Raw genomic sequence first — 22297 nt, forward strand, 5'->3', positions numbered from 1 at the left:
TAATTGATAAGTATTTTTTTAAAATGCTCCCACTATGTGCTAGGCACTGTGGATAAAAAGACAAAAGTGGAAGTCTGTCCTCAAGGAGTTAACATTCCATCAAGAGAACACCTGAAGTATCCTACATTTGCATACATGGGCTTGCACCTTTGTGGAAAGCAGAGGTGAGGGATGGGGGAGGGGATGGAATGCAAGACCTAACTGAAGCTATTCTATTTGTCACCTGTATGAATCTATTTTTAAAAGTCTTCATTAGAAAGTCATCAAGGAAATCATTAGCAGCCCAACACACAGCCAAATCAAGGACCAGTAATTGAGGCTCTCTCCAGGATTCAGTGTCAAGGCACAAAATGAGAATAGAATTGAGTGCCATCCATGAAGCTATTATTAGTGTACATTCCTCTCCTCCTCTCTCCACCCCTTATTCTGCGACAAAAAGTTTAGTCAAGCATTAATGTCCTGATGGACGCATTCCATATAATGCCCAAAGTCAAATCTGGTTGAAGTCAGGTGTTTAGATCAAGAGAAGGAAAACACTCATTATTCCCAGAAAGAGAGAGCTCATCTCACAAAGGATGAGTGAATCATACCTGCTCCAGCTGGTATATACAGTGATTTCAAAATGCCTCCTAGATTTTTCTCTCTGTTAGTAGGACTCAATACCAAGAGTGTGTTATTTATCATTGCAAATATTCACCTCAAGATGTGGTAGAAAGAGGAGTCAGAGTATCTGGGTTCGAATTCTGGCTCTGGCACTGTCTGTAAGCTATGTGACATTGATCAAGGCTCTATACCTGTCTGGGTCTCAGTTTCATTGGTAAAATGATAGGGTTGGATGAGGTCAGAAGTGGAAAACTCAAATAGAAACAGGGGTTATGCACTGACTTGTTTAGCCATTCAGTTGTTGTAGCCAGAATGGACTTTGTTTTCTTTGAATGACTCAGCTTGCCTCGTTGAGCTTCCCTGGACGCTGGGGCTTGCTCTTCCGGGGCAGGACCAGAGCTTCCTGTGTGATGAGTCGTGGGGCTGGCTGAGGGGAAGTGTGTTAACGTGGTCTACGCTAGGGGGAAGGGCCAAGTCAAGAACCAATCGGCCCTGGTCGTTCAGGCAGCACTTGATGATGTCAAAAACTCTATAAGAGGGGAGAGGACAGCTTGAAGATCCTCCTTTCCTTTTCCGGTTGGAGCCAGAGACACCTACAGCCGAAGCTGAGCTGCCAGTAGCAGAGCTGACTAGAGGCCAGTGGGTAATCTTCTTACCGTACAGGGGAAGCATGTATACGATTTTGCCTTATACCATCTCGCTTCTCTGTGGCCTCCTGGTTACCCTTATAAGGTGGACTTATTGGGCCTGGAAGCTTTTGATGAAAATATCAAAATGGGGATGCTGGTTTGTGGGCTTGTTATTGTGGAGTGTAAATACATGCTTTAGTTCTCCTGCCTTCTGCCTAGAGAATTCCTTGTATCCTGCGGTTCCGGACCTTTTAGGCACATATGAGATTCTCTTTGAAATCATAAATTCTGCCTTCCTAATATAGTTGTGTACAACTCTTCATGACCCCATTTGGGTCTTCCTTGGCAAAGATACTGGAATGATTTGCCATTTCCTTCTCCAATATATCCCCATTTTACAAATGAGGAAGTGAGGTAAACATGGGTTAAATGACTTGGCCAGAGTCACACAGCTAGCAAGTGTCTGGATTTGAACTTAGGATTCCCTGACTTCAGGCCCAGGGTCTTATATATGGTACCACTTAGATGACTTAGAAGACCACAATTAAAATATGTTGTTTTGTATTTTTATTTGGTTAAACATTTCCTAATTATATTTTAATCTGGACACTATGAAGTTTTCAGTTTGCCCTCCAAGAGTTTGATACCTCTGGACTAGCCAACCTCTAAGGTACCTTCAGGGTAACTGAGCTAGGTGGTGCAGTGGATAGAGTGCCTGATCTGGAGTCAGGAAGATGCTTCTTCTTGAATTGAAATCTGCCCTCAGACACTTACTAGCTGTGTGCCCCTGGGCCAGTCACTTAACCCTGTTTGCCTCGGTTCCTCCTCTGTAAAATGGGGATGCGCTGAAGAAGGAAATGGCAAACCACTCCGTTATCTTTGCCAAGAAAATCCCAAATGGGGTCACAAAGAATTGGACATGCCTGAAAATGACTGAACTGAAGGTACCTTCAATCTCTGAACCTATGATGCTAGGATTTTAAGAAAAGAGGCACCACAATGCACCATGGGAATTTGGAAGTATCCATTTCAGTCTCTTTGCTAAAATCTCAAGAAGAGTGGCTCTTTCAGCATGTGGAGACCGTAAAGAGAACACAATGGAAACTGGCAAGATGAACTGATTAGAGCTAGAACTCAGGCACACTCCGCCTAGGAGCAAGTTCACTTTTAATATAGAGGAAATTTCTGTTTTGTGACTTTACCTGCTGGCAGCTCCCAAGTGTGCACTGGGGGTCACCATAGAGTTTGTCAAGAGACTGTAGATGGATCAGTGCATCCTACCAGAGCCTTAGGTACTAGTGAAGTTCAGAGCTACTGATACCCAGCCCAGAGCCTCACTATTAGAGACTTAAAGGACACATTATTAAATATAGATATCTTCGTATTCTATTACTATTGGACAGCACTTTTTAGCACAATGTTTTGCACATAGTCATCCCTTTGGATCAGAGGGTCATAGAGTCAAAACTAAAAGAGACTTCAAAAGTCATAGGGCCCAATTCGCTCACTTTTTGGATGAGGTAACCGAGTCTCAGAGAAGTTAAGTGACTTATACATGTATATATGTGTATATATATATATACATATATATATATGTATGTATGTATGTATACACACACACACATGCACACATTTGTTGAATTGAGAGTTCCTCTGGTTAGGACTGGGGCAGCTAGGCTGGAATCAGGAAGACCTGAGTTCAAATCCAGCCTCAGGTACTTACTAGCTGTGTCACCTTGGGCAACCCTGTTTGCCTCAGTTTCCTCTTCTATAAAATGAGCTGGAGAAGGAAATGAAAGCCACTCCAATATCTTTGGGGTCATGAAGAGTCAGACACAACTGAAGAACAACAGCAAAAGAAATGGCGAACACAGAAGGCATGCCCACTGCAGAGATAGTGCATATAGGAGCATTCTTACTTGAATGGCGAGTGTGTCCCATGAGGGTGATCTAGCTTTGATGTAGGCTATTCCCCGGATCAGCAGGGTTGACTGGAACTGCAGGGTCAGAGGACCACAGGGCGAGAAGTTACTTCAGAAGCCCCTGACTTTGCAGGTGAGGCATCTGAAGTCCATAGAGGTGAAATGCCTTGGCCCAGATCCCACAGGAGCTCACACCTGGGCAGTGGCCAATCGAATGGTGGATTTGGGATCATTGGAATGCTGCCTCAGACACTTACTAGCCACGTAGCACTGAACGAATATTTTCGCCTCTCTCGGCCTTACCTTCCTTTTTTTTTATAAAATGGGAATAATACTTGACAGGGTTGAGAAAATCAAACAAAACAACCCGTAGAGAAGGCACGATGAAAACATTAGCTATTATTTGTATTACTATTACTGTTTTTGCTAGTATATGTCACCACCCCATGTAATGAAAAGGCAGGATTTTGAATTGTCGTTTGCCTTGAAATCCTGTCTTTTTTCCCATCACACCATGCTGCCTTTCAGATGAGTTGGCTGGCTGAACAGATGGTCCCTTCCTTCCTCATCTCTCCATGTGCATGCCTGTAACGGGGCATGCTGAAGTGAAAAGCAAGGTCCTCCTGTTTATACACACACACACACATACACACACATGCACATACATATATAGTATGTAGGTATATGTGTATATATGTATGTATATCTACATATATGCATATATATGTACACACAGACACACAGACACACACCCCGAAGCTCCATTCACTTGTTCAAGAGTGAATTATACAGGAAGAACCATAACAAAACCAAAAGGAGGTCTACAGAGAACTCTGGATTTGAAAATGCTCTCCCTTATCTTTTTTGTTTCATGAGAGCTTTGACATCCAGAATTGACAATTATTTGTAGGTTCGTCTTTGCATAGCTCATTCTCCTGGATAAGCAGATGTTTAATAATGTTACTTTTACCCTGCCAGTGTGAAAATACAGACTCAGAGAAAGCAAAGGAGATCTTCTTGGAAACGCTACTCATTGTTTCCTGGACTAGGCACTTTGGTTGTACATCAAGGAAAGGCCAGACCCAGTAAATGACAAATTAGGAAACAGCCAAGTCCTGTGCAATTACATAGAGGTTGGACTGAAGGCAAGATTCCTTTGGAATGGCACTCCTCAAAGATGACCAGAATTGGCATCCTTTCTGAGAGCAGAGATCATGAATTTCTCCTCCCCTGTCATACTTTTAAAAGGAGGCTACAGCTACAAGAGTCCCCATTACATAGAGGTTATCAGCATTCTTTCCTACAGTCCCAGCACAAATGGTTATTCATTCTGGGTGAGCAGCTATCTACCAGGCTACTGAATAATACATACCTTTTCTGTAAGTTGAGAGGAGCCAAAACAGCCAAGGGAACACATGGAGCCAAGACTACAGAAGATCAGGGGGAAACTTAGCGTCCCTCGAGGAACATTATGAGTGATCAAAAGAGGGCAGGCACATGGATCAACAAACAGGAGGGAGGAATGACTCTGTAAAGTTGCTTTCACTACCATCTGTCCAAAAAACAAGCAATATAATCCCCTTTCCCTAGTGTCATATGGAACAGAAGAGGAGAGAGATCTGAGAAATTTTCCCTGGATTTTTAACTTGGATCCTTTTAGAGTATGCTGATCTATTGAAAAAATAAGCAAGCTGTAATGTATTCCCCACTCCTCAAAAGGAGACAAATTGTTCCTAACTAGATCTAGGTAGGAATCCTGGCCTTGCTACTCAGGGCCTATACGAGAGTGGGCAAATAAATTCCCTCCTCTGCCTTTGGTTTCTTCCCTTTTAAAATGAAGTATTGGAATAGATGAAGGGCAGAACCTAGCCTCTCAGGTCTCTTTCAGTTCTACAACTATGATCCTATCACCCATGAGCTATGAAACAAGGTCCATAGGAGTCAAGAGTGTGATATGGCAACCCCCCAAAAAACTTCCTACATGATCTTTGGCTTCACTATGAGAGGTACAGTTTCCAGGAATATGGAAGGGTTAATTCTACTGTACTTGAATATAGCAGATAAAGCATTAGCCTTGGAGTCAGGAAGACCTGAGTTCAAATCCAACCTTAGACACTTACCAGCTGTGTGACCCTGGGCCAGTCACTTCACTGAGGTTTCCTTCATCATTAAAGTGGGGATAATAATAGCACCTACTTTACAGAGATGCTGTGAGGCTCAAATGAGGTAACCCATGTATATAAACAGTAGGTTAGCATTATGTTGTTACTGTTGACAGTTGAAATATTTACTGTGTTTAGTTCTATACAGCTTAACTTAAGAAAGATATTGATTAGCTATAGAATAGTTAGAGGAGAGCAACCAGGATGTTCATTATCACTTGAGAAGCATGGAAGGAACTGGGAATGTTTGGTCCAGAGAAGAGAAAACTCAGGGTATTCATCACAGGTATCCTCAGGTATTTGAAGGAGGAATAGACTTGGTCTGTTTGACCCCAGAGGAAGAATAAGAAATAATAGAAGGAAGATGAAAAGGAGCGTATTTAAACTTGCTATCAGGAAAAACAAAACCAAAACCAAAAGCCAACTTCCTAACAATTAGGGTTTTCCAGAAGTGGAGTAGGCTGCCTCAAGAGGAATTGTGCCCCTTTATCCAAACAGAGACTGACTGAACCTTTGTTGGGCATGTTAGAGCAGAAACTGCTTTGGGGTGTGTATGGGTTGGGCCAGATGACCTGAGGTCCTTTGTAACTTTAAATCTTTTTTTAAAGTATTTTTTATTGATATCTTTTGTTTTTATATCATTTTCATTTAGAAATCTATCTCTCCTCCCTCTCCTATCTAGTGAAATATTATCTGTAATACAGAATGAAAAAAGAGAGAAAAACTCAGATCAGCAAAACTAACCGACATCCTAATGCAGTCTCCCATTATAAGCAATGTTCCATACCCATAGTCCTCCACTTTGCAAAGAAGGAAGGAACATCTAGATTTAAATTGGAAATACTAATAATCTCTACCCTAATAATCCACTCATTGCATATGTGTCTACACACAGGTTTGCCTGCTATGTCTCTATAGGATTTGAGCTTCTTAAGGCAAACATCTTGTTTTCACATATACAGCCAACAACCAAGGGACATTTTACTAATAAATAGTGACAAAATCAATTGGATAGATCACGAGGAAGCTCAGTGCCCCTTCCCTTTGTGCAGTTAGCTAGATTCACTGCCTTTTCATGTCACATAGGAGCTACATGTGGCCAAATGGAGAAGATGCAGTGTCTCGACTATAAAAAGATGAGCTGTTGAAGCTAGGAGGGACACTTTCCCAGCAATCTATCAGCTTCTGTAAATGCATGCTGGACACAGGCTGCCAATGGAGAGACCAATAGAGCTGATTCATCTGGCAGCTGCCTAGCAGGCATTGCTGCCCAAAGTGGTCATTATTAATTAGGAGCCAGATATATTTATTTAAATAATTACTTATGAGGATTGAGTTGCTACTAACATTAGCTTCTCTTTGGGGTGATGGGCTAAAGAAGGAGCCATTCACAGCTCAAAAATCATCATTACAGAAATGGTGGTTGGCTACAAATCTTATTCTTCACTTCTGTATTATTACAGAAGTAATCACAGAGAAGACACACTCTGGCTCTGCAAGTGAACAAGGACATGGACACCAGTGAATGATTAAAGCCTACAAATTGGCTGACTGCACTCACCATCTGGCTGAAGTGGATGTACTTGTCAAAGGTTCTTCCAGTTAATTATTTAAATCCTACATTCTGGGCCATGGCTGAAGATGTGAGAGTTTCCCTGAGGGTATAGTTTAGAGAGTATTTTCTTTGGGGGGGTCTATACCTGTCAATTCATTTGTGTGGGGAAACTCCAGGTATGGAAACTCCCTCCATCAAAGCAAATTGGCGTATTGTCTATGACTTCTAATCTTAGTCAGTTGATTAGGGATACTGAGAAGTCAATTAATTTGCTTATGGTTGGAGCTAGTATGTGTCATAGGAAATACTTGAACCCAGGTGTTCTTGAATCCAGGATAGCCTTGTATCTGCTACTCCTTGCCATCTCTCATAGGAATTAAAATATAGGAAATTAAAACTGTCTTTTCTTCCTCACCTACCTCAAGGGAAACGGCACCATTTAGTAATTGGTATGCAGCACAATGCCCTATGGTAGCTAAGCTGCCCCTCACTCTGGGAGACAGCAAAGTACTTTGATGCCAACACACAGAATAGCCAGATATCTTTTTTTGTTCTATTAACAGGATAGAAAGATAGAATTACAGGATGTGACCGTGAAGTAATAAGATTTTTAGAAGAGACCATATATATGCCAATGGGTGTGGTACAAAGTCACCTTAGGAGGTTATGTTCTTGTCAAATGATACTCCCACCACTAAGAGCATTGATGAAACTCCCTTTTTGGAATTCCTTTATTAACAGCATTTTTAGCTGCAAAATATTGATAAGAGACTTGGCTCTGGTTGACTTTTGGCTATTTAAAAAAATCCACCTTCAAATGATGAAGATTTGCCATCACTGAGAACATTCACAAGGATTTTCCAGATGCTTAGAAAGCAATTGAAAATGCAATGCTTCAGAGCTATTTTGGGCAATGGCAACATAGATAGATAGATAGATAGATAGATAGATAGATTGACAGACAGACAGACAGATGTCTCCCAAGGTGACTCTGAAGGACAACACTCACTTGGATATCCATATTCTGACATGTTTGTTTTGAAAGTCAGTGATACAGTGTTTTATTTTATATTGCCAGACTCTACAGGGGGATGTGTCAGATAATTGATTTTGGCAATCTACAGCTTAGGTACCAAAGATAGTACAAAGGCTGATTTTTAGTGGTTGGTGCTCATTGCCACCATCAAATCTCCCTCCACAATGTTTTATAAAAGTCCATACTCCCGCCCCACTTCTCCTCAAGAAAATAAATGGATGCTCCAAGGGCTGGCCCTGGGGAAATGTTTGGGGAAAAATGACTTTATCTTTGAGTCTCTTCCATCTATTTGGTATTCTTTCCCTTACAGGTCCTGAGTGCCCACTGTCTTAAAGTTGCCTTTTGGCTATCCAAAGCCCTTCACTGTGACCCTCTCACCCAGGCCTGCCTGCTCAGCTATGTTCAGTCTCCAGTCTCTTTTTCTCTTGGGATTAGAACCCAGAACTTGCCGGTCCTCAACATCTTGAAGAAGTTTAATCTCATCTTCAGTTTACCTCTAGATAGATGTTTGAGACTTAATTTGATTATTCCAGAATCTTGCCTTTACTCGTTTGCTAAGGATTGATGGCACTCATCTCTCTTCCACCAATCCCCTTCCACTTCCCCAGAAGACCATTTTGTCAATGCACAAAAAATAGTTGAAATTTTTTCTATCTGTAAGGAAATGAAATAAACTCATGTTTAAAGATAGAAGAGCATAAAGCAGATTTCTTCTTTAATCCCAAATTAACCCCACCCCACTGGGCACCTACCCCACTCCCAGTGGCTGGCCTCAAAGTCAACATTTGAGTTGTGGCTCATCTCAAAACTGCTTGTGGCTAAGACTCTAAAATTTATAGCTGGAAGAGACCCCAGAGATCTTCTGGAGATCTGAGGCCAATCTACTGCCATCATTTTTCATGGCAGGAAACCAAGGCCCAGGGACATAAGTGACCCACTCAAAGTCTCACAGGAAATAAATGATAGAGGCAGGGGTCAGATATAAGTAGTTTCTCTCCCATTAGAATGTGGGCTCCCTGAGAGCACGGTCTGCCTTACTTTTCTATTAGTAGCCCCAAAGCTTAGCAGAGTGCTTGGAACATAGTATGAGCTTCATTATTCATTCATTCATTCTTACACCAAAATCCAGGGCCCTTTCCACTATATAGGCAAAATAGAACTGTAAACTCTGGAATATGTAGTACACAAATTTGATTACTATTAAATATTTTAAATTATTTTAAATGGTCACACCTGGATTTTACTATGGTCCACAAGTGTTCTACTTCCTTAATTAAAAACACTGATATTCCTCTATCCCACCATGAACCTTCTATTAATCCATCTCTCCCTATTTAAAATATTTTAAATATTTACTATTAAATATTTTAAAATTAACCTATGTTAGTTTTTTGTTGTTAAATTTGAACTGAAGCAATCACTCTTCCACACCCCATTTCCTCCCTACCTCCTTCATTTCCACCACCAAAAAACCCCCATCACATTTTTAGGGAACACTTCTCTAACTGGGAATGAACCTGTGGCTTAGAAGAGCTCTCTCTCTCTTCAAGAGGTGACTCAGAGCAATGACGGCGACGATATCACAAAACACTCTTCTCACAACTTCCTGAGGTACCATAGATACTGAAAACATTCTAATTCCTGGTTTTATAGATCAGGAAATTGATATTCAGAAGTATTAAAGTGATTGTCAAAGGTCAACGGCTACTGAGTTGTTGTTCTTTGGGGTGATTGTGTAGTAAAGGGGAAAGAATACTGGGTTTTGAATCCAATTTGGGTTCAAATTCCAGCTCCGCTATTTATTAACTATGATTTTGGATGAGTTGCTTTCCTACTTGAGTTTCTGATGCCGGCCTTTTGGAGAGAAAAAGAATAAGCGTATGGCCCTAGAGTTGAAGGAGCAGCGAGGGACTGGCCTTTGCTCTCCTTAACTACCTTTAGTTATGCCAATGGTGTAGGTCCAAAAGGGGGGAGGGGAGATTGACTTTTTAGGAATCCCAAGTGCAAAATTCCTTCTCAGTTGAACTCCTAAACCTTGGTCCTCCTCTCCACCAGTGACTACCAGGGGTAAGGAACCTGAGGCCTCAAGGCTACATGTGGCCCATTAGGTCCTCAAGAATCCAAACTTCACAGAACAAATCTCCTTAATGAAAGGATTTGTTAAAAAAAATAAAAGGATTTGTTCTGTAAAACTTGGACTCAGTCAAAAGGCTGTACCCAAGGACCTAAAGGCCACATGTGGCCTCAGGGTCACAGGTTCCCTACCCCCCAACTATCCCCTCATTCATACCCTGACACACTAGTCCTGGAAGGGGAGCTAGAAGAATCCTTGCTTCCTATGCGATGTCTAAACTCTCCCTTTACCACCATTACTCACTAACCTTTTGTCCTTTGAAGTTAATTTGCTCAAAATTTTCCACTCAAACCAAATCATGGTGACTGCTATATACTAGCTCCCTTTTTCAACCAAAGCTGGCTCATCATCTCTTCCTCCTCCCCAATATGGCCCTTATACTAGAGAATGTCAACATCCTTATTGACACTCCCCCAGACTCCTCACATCTCATGACCTTTTCCTTCTCTCCACCTCAGCCACACTCAGGAATCCACACCCTTGATTTTATGATTGTCCACAAATATTCTACTTCCTTAATTAACAGCATTGATATTCCTCTATCCCATCATGCACCCTTCTATCAATCCATCCCTCCCTATTCCTCATCATTCCTAAACCTTTCTCTGCCTTCATTGAGACCTTAATCTCTCTACCTCTTAGTACTTTCTCAGTCTTGCTCTGACTTTACTTTCCTCTCTCACTATCTTGACCCTACAGTGAGTCAATTCAACTCTACACTTTCCTCTGCTCTTGAACCCCTTGCCCCCTTTCCCTTTCAATTCTCATTCTCTGCTAAATTTCAGTCCTGGATTATTCTTACTAACCACCTTCTCTGCCTCTTTTCACATTACTGTTATAACCAGAACCGAAAAGCTATGTTGATTGGGTACATTATATATTTATTTTATCCAACTTCCACTTGAGACCCTTACTGCAGTAACTGGGAATCTTAGATGATTATTTTACAGATGAGGAAACTGAGGTGTGAGGGAGAGGTGAAGAGACTTGCCCACGGCCACATGGGTAGAAAACAGGAGCATGGTTGCCAGGCATCCTAGCCTCAGTGTTGCCTGGGCTGTAGTTTTTAAGAAGAGCTAATTGCTTCCTGCAAAGTCTGGCCTTTGGAAAGGGCAGTGGAGAGAACCATCCACTCTGGTTTTCACACTCTAACAATGACAAAGTAGTGCCATGTGGTAGATAAGAGCCTTGATGTCATGAAGACCTGAGTTCAAATCCTACTTCTGACACCTATAGGCTGAGTTACCCTGAACAAATCATCCTTAGAGCTACAAGAGCCTCTCTAATACTATAAGCATTCTAGAAACAGTAGTGGGGTAGCAGAGAGAGCATTGACTTCAGAGTCCAGAAGATCTGATTCAGATCCTTAGATCTTTACTAGAAATGGGATATTCTGATTAGGTGGTGAGATTCTTCAGGGCAGAGACTGCCTTTGACATTTCTTTGTATCTCTAGAGCTTAGCACATAGTAGATACTTAATGCATATTGACTGACTTGCTGATTGACCCCAGGGAAAGTCACATAACCTCTCTGGGCCTCCATTTCTTCATCTATAAAATGAGAGGGTTGGATTCAGTGGCTTCTAAGGTCTCTTCCAGTTCTAAACTTATGACTCCTACATTGGCAGGGTTTTTTCTTTGGGAGTTGCCTATAAAATTATAAATGGGACAACAAATGTTTGATGGCTCCGTGAAGGAGAGCGGATGCAGGAGGAACTTAATGCTTGCATAATGCATAAGATTAAAAAGTACTTTATAGATACAGGACAAAAGTACTAAAGACACAGCTTGGCTTTAAATTCCCAACTCTATCCATGGAGCAAATACAACACAAAAGCCCGTTCCATAATGCCAGCCTGGGCCTAGCTAATCGAGATCTTATAGGCACAGTATGGCCAATAATATGGTTTTATTGCAATGATGAGAGAGCTTAAAAGATTGAGCTGGCAGCAGCTTGGACCCCTCATTAACAAGTGAACTTTACAAATATGCTGAAAGTATAGATGGTGCCATGCTACATGTCAATCAGGAGAGAGGACCTGAAAGCATTCATTTTTAGCAGCAAATTATTCAGCTCCCCAGAGATCACCCAGGAGGGCTACACTTGGGGAAAGGACTTTTGAACCCTAGGAGCAATCTGCAATCTATTGGTCTGGTCTTCCTGCGCCAAGATTTCTATTAGGCAGAATTCCAATTACTTTAGGCTTTAATTATATATAGGCTTTTACCCTTTCTCCAACTTCATTAGCAAAGAATAGGAGTGGAGAGTGGGGAGAAGAGGAGGGTGAAGAGGGTTGGATGTGAATTAATCATGCATAATTATCTCTTCCCTTGTGTAATTCCTTTAATGGCTATCCATGGTATTACCATCACAGGTGAAGGAGTGCTAGTTATAAGCCAAAGGCTAAGACCCCTAATAAAATGCGAGGCTTGGGATAAAGAGAAATAAGCTGAATCCATTACCCAGCCAGACCCCAAAGAAGAGCATTTGATCAGGTCCCTCCTGCCTCATCACCTTTTTTACCCATCTGCCTTTCTGGAGCATTCATTTATCTTGGGGAAGTTAGTCATTATTATTCTTGGTTGTTAAGGTCAAATGCCAGTGTTTGAAGGAATTTCTTTTCCTTTAACAAACACTTGGATGGGAGACAGAATGAGTCACATTTATGTCTCATTTATACCAGTAACCCCCCAGCATTAGTACTATGTTTTATGCTATAGAAATCAGCTCACAGTGTTCACTTGCAAATAAACAGAAGCTGCCTGCCTAAACTGGATATAATAGCATCTCAGCAAACTTGGATGTTACTTCTATTTGCAAATGGACACTTGTCTATTCCATAATATGGTGTAATCCCAAGGAATTCAATGGACCTTCTCTCTTATCACACCAACCCAGCTGGGCATAAAATGGAGAAAAATGTGGATGGGGGTGGGGTAGGTAACATGGGAACAAGTGTGCCAAATAGGGTGGAAGAGACAGAAGATGAAGCATGATGGAGAAATCAAGGACCAGAGGGAGGAATGGCGGGTATGAGAAGAGTTACGGGGGCCTGGTCTTGAGTGCATTCCATTGATCTAGTAGTAACAGATTACTCAAAGAGATTGGCAACCTGCATAACCAGCCAATGAGCCAACTGTACCCATAGGAAGCATTCAGAAGGCAGGTTTGGAGGTCCCAGCCAACAACACAGAGGTGCCCTTATGATCATAATATATTTAGTCCAAGGCATTAATTTTCCAGATGAAGAACTGAGGATCAGAAAAGTTAACTGCCTAAGGTCACAAATGCAGGAAGAAGATATAGGATTTAAAAGCTGAGAATTACAGACTTTGGGTAATGCTTGGTATATAGTCTTTTCTTTTGTCAGGATATTGGTGAGGGAGGGTTTGGACAGTATGCTTTTGGTTTCACTTAGATATTTCTGGGATGATGGAGAGAAGGAAGGGGCAAGAGAAATCTAGTGCTTTAGGAAAGGATCTGATGATTGTCTTGTGGCTCTAGGCATGGGCTGATGCTTTTACATTCTTGTTTTTGTTACCTATCAGCTGTTTAATTAGTTTGAATTCTCATTTGGGCAATGGATGCATAGGAGTTTTTTTGGGGGGCAGAGCAATTGGGGTTAAGTGACTTGCCCAAGTTAGTACATGTGTCAAGTGTTGGAGGCTGGATTTGAACTCAGGGCCTCCTGACTCCAGGGCTGGAGCTGCCCCCATAGAAGTTTTTTATTTGTTTGTTTTCAGGTTATTGACTTTTTAACCTGGCTTGGGCTGAGTTTGTTTGTCAACTGATGGAGTGGAAAACAGAGAAACAAATGATCAGTTTATAAACAGTCTCAGTAGAAGCTTAGATGATACAGACTGGTTAGATCAGCCCCATCACCCAGAGGAGGGAAGACATGATGATGGGGATCCAGAGTGTAACTGATGAATGCCTGACTCCAAAGGAATTCTACCAGTCTCTGTATTTAACTTTATGCATTTGAATGGCTTTGGATTGAAACATTCAAGAGCAGCAGGTGTTCCCTCACCTTAAACTGGAAATTCAAGCTCCCTTTGTCCACTTTGGTATAAAAGCTCACACGCTGGGGGTGGAGCTAAGATGGCAGAGAAATGGCAGGGACTCACCAGAGTCTCCCAAATTCCCCTCCAAACAATTTAAATACTGCCCCAAAACAAATTCTGGAGCAGCAGAACCCACAAAAGGACAGAGTGAAACAATTTTCCAGCCCAAAACAACTTAGGTATTAGGAAAGGTCTATCACACAGGAGTAAGAGAGCAGCACAAGCTGTGCCAGCACAGTCTGGGCCCCAGTAAACCAGCAGTAGGTCTTGGGAGTGACTGAATTAGTAGAGGCAGCAGCTGCTTCCAGAGCTCTCAGCCCACAGATGGTAAGGGGGCAGATAACTGGTCAGAATGATATTCCAGAGGTCTTTTTGATAGCACTGGGGCAAGACTCTGTTGCTTTGCCCATACCCAGATCCAGGTCACAGTTCTGGTGACAGTCCCAGGGTGAGGAAGAGCACTAGCACACCAGAGGTTTGGGTCTGAAGGGGAGCAGGGACCTTGGTCACAGTTCCAGAGCAGAAAAGAGTGCTTGTAGTCCTTCACAGACCAGAGGACAGGCCAGAAGAGTAGTAAACACATCTCTCCTCAGATCATACCACCTTGGAAGAACTGAAAACTTACAGGTCCCCAGAACTAGCTCTGGAAACAGCTGCACAAAAACCCAGAAGCTTGGGAAAGTGGGCTCTCCACCCCAGAAGTAGAGCCCCCTTTTTAGCATATAGCTAAAAGGCAAGAAAGAGGCTAGAAAATAAGGAAACAACAGGAAAAAAATCTGACTATAGAAAGTTACTATGGTGACAAGAAAGATCAAAATACACACTCAGAAGAAGACAACAAAGTCAAAATTGCCATATCCAAAGCCTCAGATAAAAATATGAACTGGTCTCAGACCACCAAAGAGTTCAAAAAAGATTTTTAAAATCAAGCAAGAGAAGTAGAAGAAAAATTTGCAATTAAAAGGAGTGATCTAAGAAAATCATGAAAAAGGAGTCCATACCAAATAACACCTTAAAAAACAGAATAGGCCAAATGGTAAAAGAGGTACAAAAATTCCATGAGGAGAAGACTGCCTTGAAAAGAAGAATTGGCCAAATAGAAAAAGAGGCACAAAACTTCACTGAAGCAAAGAATTCCTTAAATATTAGAATTTGGCTAGTGGAAGCTAAAGACTTTATGAGACATCAAGAAACAATAAAACAAAATTGAAATAATGAAAAGTAGAAGAAAATTTGAAATATCTCATTAGAAAAACAATTGACCTGGACAATAGATGCAGGAAAGATAATTTTAAAATTATTGGACTACCTGAAAGCCAGGATTAAAAAAAAAGAGCCTAGACATTATCCTTCAAGAAATTACCAAGAAAAACTGCCTTGATATTCTAGAACCAGAGGGTAAAATAGAAATGGAAAGAATCCACCAATCATCTCCTGGAAGAGATCCCAAGTAAAAACTTGCAGAAATATTATAGCCAAATTGCAGAGCTTCCAGGTCAAGGAGAAAATATTGAAAGCAGCCAAAAAGAAACAATTCAAATACCATGGAGCCACAGTCACAAAAAATTTAGTAGTTCTATATTAAAGGATCAAAGGTCTTGGAATATGAGATTCCAGGGGGCAAAGGAGCTAGGAGTATAATCTGTCAGGGTGAAAAAATGGATATTCAATGAAATAGAACACTTTCAAGTATTCCTGATGAAAAACCAGAGCTGAATAGAAAATGTGACTTTCAAATACAAAACTCAAGAGAAGCATAAAAAGGTAAACAGGAAAGAGAAATCATAAGGTTTCAATAAGGTTAAACTATGTACATTCCTACATGGGAAAATGATATTTGTAATACCTAAAAACTTTCTCTTTAGATAACAGGCATGGGTATGAGTTGGATATGATGGGATGCTTATCTAAAAATATAAAATTAAGGGGTGAGAAAGAGGAATGCATTGGGAGAAGGGGAAAGAGAGTGGTAGAATGGGGTAAATTATCTTACATAAAGGAGGCAAAAAGAGTTTTTACAGAGGAGGGGAAATGAGGGATGTAGAGGGGAGCTGGGGAGAGGGGAATTGTCTGAAAGAAGGAATAACATACATTTGGGTATAGAAATCTATCTTACCATACAGGAAAGTAGGAGGAGAATGGGATAAGAAAATGGGGTGGGAAAAAGGGAGGGGATATTGGGGTAGGTAAAAGACAGAAGCAGAACACTTTTGAGGATGACAGTGAAAAGGGAGAGAGAATAGGACAAACAGAAGGAAAAATAGGATGGAGGGAAATACATAGTAATTAGAACTGTGAAAAAAATTTATAGCAAGTTTCTCTGGTAAAGACCTCATTTTTCAAATATAGAGAGAAATGAATCAAATTCAGAAAAATAAGAGCCATCCCTCAATTGATAGTCAAAGGATACCTATAGGCAGTTTTCAGATGAAGAAATCAAAGCCATAATAATATAATCAAATGAAAATCATATAAAAATGCTCTAAATCACTACTGATTGGAGAAATGCAAATTAAAACAACTCCGAGCTACCACTCCACATATATCAAATTGAATAATAAGACAGAAAAAGAAAATGATAAATTTTGGAGAGGATGTAGGAAAATTGAGACATTAATGCAGTGTTGGTGAAGTCATGAGCTGATTCTACCATTCTGGAGAGCAATTTGGAACTATGCCCAAAGGGCTATAAAACCATGCATATACCCTTTGACCAAGCAATAACAATACTAGGTCTATATCCCAAAGAGGTAAAAAAGAAAAAAGAGCTATACGGACAAATATATTTATTGCGGCTCTTTTAATGGTGGCAAAGCACAGAAATTGAGGGGATGTCCATCAGTTGGGGAATGACTGAACAAGTTGTTTTATATGATTGTGATGGAATACAACTATGCTATAAGGAGTGATGAGCAGGATGCACTCAGAAAAACCTGGAAACACTTAAATGAACTGATGCAAAGTGAAGACAGCAGAACCAGGAGAACATTGTACACAATAACAGCAATACTGTATGATGATCAATTGTGAATGACTTAGCTATTCTCAGCAATGCAATGTTCCAAAACAGTTCTCAAGGACTTATGATGAAAAATGCTATCCACCTCTGGAGAAAGAACTGATAGAGTGTGAATGCAGATCGAAGCATACTTTTTCTTAACTCTTTATTTTTCTTGCTTGTTTGTTTTGGTTTCTGTTGTCTTTCACAACATGACTAATGTGGAAATATGTTTTGCATGACCACACATATATAACCTACATTAAACTGTTTACCTTCTCAGTGAGGGGGGAGAGGGAGAGCGAGAACTTGGAGCTCAGAATTTTACAATAATGACTATTAAAAATTGTTTTCACATGTAATTGGGAAAAATATTAAATCACCGGGGAAAAAAGAAAAAATAAGGTCACATACTCCTAACGTCTGAGGGCCAGCATTCCAACTCAGTTCCTCTGAGTCCAGACCTAGTGCTGTTTTCCCACAGTACAAGTTATTCTCCATATTTCTCCTCAGTCTGACTCTTTGTCACCCCACTGGGGTTTCTTGGTAAAGATTCTGGAGTGGTTTGTCATTCCAGCTCATTTTACAGATGAAGAAACTGAGGCAAACACCATTAAGTGACTTGCCCAGGGTCACATAACTAGGAAGTGTCTGAGGCCAGATTTGAACTCAGGAAGATGAGTCTTCCTGACTCTAGGCCAGGTGCTCTCAACAATGAGAGAAGAACATATAACATATAGGGTTTTCCCCCCTTTTCCTTAATTATCTTTGGAAATAGATCTAGTAGTGGTGTAGTTTCATAACTCTTTGGGCATAATTCCAGATCGCTCTCCAAAATGGTTAGATCAGTTCACAATTCCACGAACAATGAATTAGTGTCCCGATTTTTAACATCTCCCCCAACATTTATCACTTTCCCCTTCAATCATTAAGAATTTTTTTTAAAAAAGAAGCAAAATAAATGAAAAAAATGAGAGAAGAGGCGGGGGACAGCCTAGAGGAGGGCTATTTCAAAGGGAGAAAGTCGTGGTGGCTCTGGATGTTCAAGGTCAAGGAGGCCCCAGGTACTGAGGGAAGTTCCATAGCAGCTAAGGCTGCTGAATTCTGTCTGGGAAGTCAGGAGCAGAACTGGGAGGGGAAAGAAGGCTGAAGAAGAGAGAAGTTCAGTGAAGTATCCAAGGTCTTACAACTAGTTAATGACTAGCCTGGGACTGGCCCTCAGATCTCCTGAGCCCCCTACACCATACTGCTGCAGGGCTCTTCGATCTAGTTCCACTGGACACTTCTCTGTAATGCAAATCAGCTATAGCTGATACAGAAATAGCTGTTCTTCTATCATGGGACCAAATAAACAAGTTCTGGCTTCTATCTAGTTCCAGAACTTTGCATTCTCCCCATCTTGTACACCAGTAAAGCTCGTAGAGTCCAGGACTGTGGGGGGACAATTCAGACTTTGTCCCAGATGCCAACCGCTGGTGTGAGGAGCTATGCTCCCTCATCCCCACACTTCACAGGGCTTTGGGTGGTTGGGGCATGCCCCTGAAGGGTTTCCAGGGGAGGATGGGAGGTGCAATCCCGGAGAAGCGGGTTCATTTTATGGATGAGAAATTGAGGCTCAGAGTGGGTACCAACCATAATCACAGATCTAGCTAGAGTCAGGACTAAGATTTGACCCAGGTTCTCATCTCCAAGAGTAGTACCTCTTTGTTTAGAGTATCCTGCCTCTTTTGTACAGCAGGGGACAGGGATCAAAGGTGCCTAGTACAGACTCTCCCCTTAGACTGGTCCAGAGGTTTTATTTACCTCTATCCAAAATCACTTGTTATGCCTGCTTTCAGCAATTCTGCATGGTTAGATAATGTCTTTCATGTAGGAATCTGAAAGCAGGGAAATTGATTGCTTGTCACTACATGTAGAGTAGCAGCTATGGGCTATCATTTTCATATCACCAGTACAGTACAGCAGATACCCAGTTATCATAGGCACACCTTGCAAAATTGCTGCCAGTGTTGATAAGATAAATAATTCCCTTTGAGTTAACATCCTGCCCAGGTCCATAAACTAGTGATCTTGAGGCCCCAAGGCCCAAATCTCCATTCATCAGAGGCTGATGAAGTTCCACTATGTCCTTTTGGGTTGCAGTACAGTTGACCTAATATGTCAGTATGAGAAGGAAGAGAGGGAACAAGGAATCTAATTAATGGTCAGTCTAGCTTCATTTGATGAATGGAAATTCATGATGAATAGAAACCCTGGATATCAAAACTTCAAGCGAAATAACAACCTTTGAATTAAGTACACAGCCCATGAGGGTGATCTGAGCTACAAAAAGCATTTTCTCTTTTTTTGGCCTCAATTATCCACATGCCTTTATTGCCTTGCCCAACATCACCATAAAACTGTCCAAAGTCACCCAGCTCCTGTCCTGATTGATATTACAGCTGTACTGCCTTAGATCTGCTATTTCACCCTCCCTCTTTCCTTTTCTTTTCCTCCGTTCATATTTTATAATTATATTTTATATTTCCCATAATTTACTCTTCCCATGACTTTGAATTCTCTTCTTCCCCTTTATAATATATGTTAATGAATGTTTTAAATTTTTGCTCTCAATATTTTCACAATACACTTGAAGTAATATTTGTAAAAGCATTTATCACAGAGCCTGGCATATAGAAGGTGCTTAATAAATGCTTATTCCATAACCCTTCGCTACTTGTCTTCCTCATTCGGATAAAAGCTCATTACAAGGAGGAATTGTTTCCCTGTTAACATTCTTTGTACTTTGTACAGAGACAAGCACAGCGTTTCTCACTTCCTCATAAACACTTGTTCATCAACTGATTGATCCCCCCCAACACCTACTAACTTGGAGAAGCTCAACTGTGTGTATACACTGAGAAAAAGCCTTCATTCCAACAATGGCCTTAGGAAAGAAAGGAGTCACCTAGTCCGATATTGTATCTAATGCCAGATTCCTACAGCTAGCATCTTTGACAGTCCTTGGGGCAGCCAGGTGGCACAGTGGATAGAGTTCCAGGCCCGGAAGTCAGGAAGACATCTTCCTGAGTCCAAATCTGTCCCCATACCTACGTGATCCTGGACAAGTCACTTAATCCTGTTTGCCTCAGTTCCTCATCTGTAAAATGAACTGGAAAAGGAAATGGCAAACTACTCCAGCATCTTTGCCAAGAAAAACCCAAATGTGTCACAAAGAGTCAGACACAAGTGAAAACAACTGAACAACAACAAATAACAAATGATAGTCATTTAGTCTTTATTTGAAGCTATATGCCATGCATAGATTTCCTTCCTTCCTCAGTTCCACCTCCTGGCTTCCTTGGGCTCTTTTAAGTCCCAATTAAAAGTCTACTTTGTCCAATAAGCTTTTCCCAATCCCCTTTATCGCTACTATTTTCCTTCCATAGATTATCTCCAATTTATCCAGCATTAGCTTGTTTGTACCTGGTTGTTTGCATGCTGTCTCCTCCATCAGACTGTGAGTTCCCTGGATGTAGCAGCTTTTACCTTTCCTTGTATTCCCAGGGCTCAGCACAGTCCCTGGCACATAGTAGGCATTTACTAAACATTTAATGACTTATTGACTTCCAGTGATGGGGAGTCTGTATCCCAAGTCAGAATCCTCTCTTACTGTTCTAAATGTTAGAATACCAATCCATCTTCCCCATTACTGTGGTTGATTTCCCTAGTTCTGTGCATTCTTTCTCTCTTGCAATAATGTTGTATTATTTTATATTACTTTGTACTCAACTGTGTTACATATCCCACACTCCCCTCCCCCAGCAGAGGGCAATGATTATCTATTTCCCTCTTGTCACTACATTCCTAGCACACAGCACAGCCTGGCACATAGCAGATGTTTGATAAATGTTTACTGAATTGATTAAATTGTTCTTCCTCATATTAAACCAAAATCTGGCCAGAGAGTTTATTTATTAAAGTAGGACTATGGTGCTGTATAAAGAGAAGTGAATTTGGAGAAACTAGGATGAAGTGCATTGGAATGTTGGTCCTGCTGATTATTGCCTATGATCTAGGGTGAGTCACTTAACGCTCTCTGAGCCTCAGTCTCTTCCTTGGTCAAATGAAGGGGTTGTAAGGTCCCTTGCAGCTCGGAATGCTATGAGATAATCCTAAGTGATAGCCCTACTGCTTCCCTTGGCATGAAACAAAGTAACCCTACCTCATTTTCCACAATGGAAGATAACAACTACCATCTCTACATTGTTCTTGATCTCCCCTATAAAAATAGCTCTCTCTTCTTCATGAAAATTATAACCATCCCTGTACCCCCTTCCTTCATTTTACATTTCTACTCAAGGTTCCCAGAGGGTTGATTCTAGAGGTTAACCTGTGGCACTATATTCCTGAAACTTCATGAGCCCCAACCCATGTGTGTCCCATTAATAGTCAGCCTCCAGACATAATTAGCTCTCAGTAAAAGCATTTACCAAGATATCATGTAAAACATAGTAGCTACATAGCATTCTTCCCCAAACATAAACCCAAGGCACACTCTCCCACTAATATGCATAGTTTCCATGGGAAAAGTGGGCATAAACTTTTTTAAAAAATTATTATTTATTTAATATTTTTAGTTTTCAGCATTGATTTCCACAAGATTTTGAATTACAAATTTTCTCTCCATTTTTACCCTCCTCCCACTCCAAGATGGCATATATTCTGATTGCCCCATTCCCCAGTCAGCCCTCCCTTCTGTCATCCCACTCCCCCCAATCCCCTTTTCCTTTACTTTCTTGTAGAGCAAGACAGATTTCTATGCTCCATTGCCTGTATATCTTATTTCCCAGTTACATGCAAAACCAACTTTTTTTTGAACATCTACTTTTAAAACTTTGAGTTCCAAATTCTCTCCCCTCGTCTGTTCCCCATCCACCCTCCCTAAGAAGGCAAGCAATTCAACATAGGCCACATGTGTATCATTATGCAAAACCCTTCCACAATACTCATGTTGTGAAAGACTAACTATATTTTGCTCCTTCCTATCCTATCCCCCTTTATTCAGTTTTCTCCCTTGACCCTGTCCCTTTTTCAAATATGTTTGCTTTTGATTACCTCCTTCCCCTATCTGCCCTCCCTTCTATCATCCCCCCTTTTTTATCTCCTTCCTCCTTCTTTCCTGTGCGGTAAGATACCCAATTGAGTGTGTAT

General features: G+C 41.1%; 1 protein-coding gene across 1 annotated transcript in view; it reads right to left on the reverse strand.

The window, feature by feature from the left end:
- The window catches only part of CPNE4 (copine 4), a 170105-nt gene that overhangs the window by 129877 nt on the left and 17931 nt on the right, over positions 1-22297 (reverse strand). The window lies entirely within an intron of this gene.

Source organism: Trichosurus vulpecula, chromosome 5, assembly GCF_011100635.1.
Source record: "Trichosurus vulpecula isolate mTriVul1 chromosome 5, mTriVul1.pri, whole genome shotgun sequence".
In the NCBI taxonomy this organism is placed as follows: Eukaryota; Metazoa; Chordata; class Mammalia; order Diprotodontia; family Phalangeridae; genus Trichosurus; species Trichosurus vulpecula.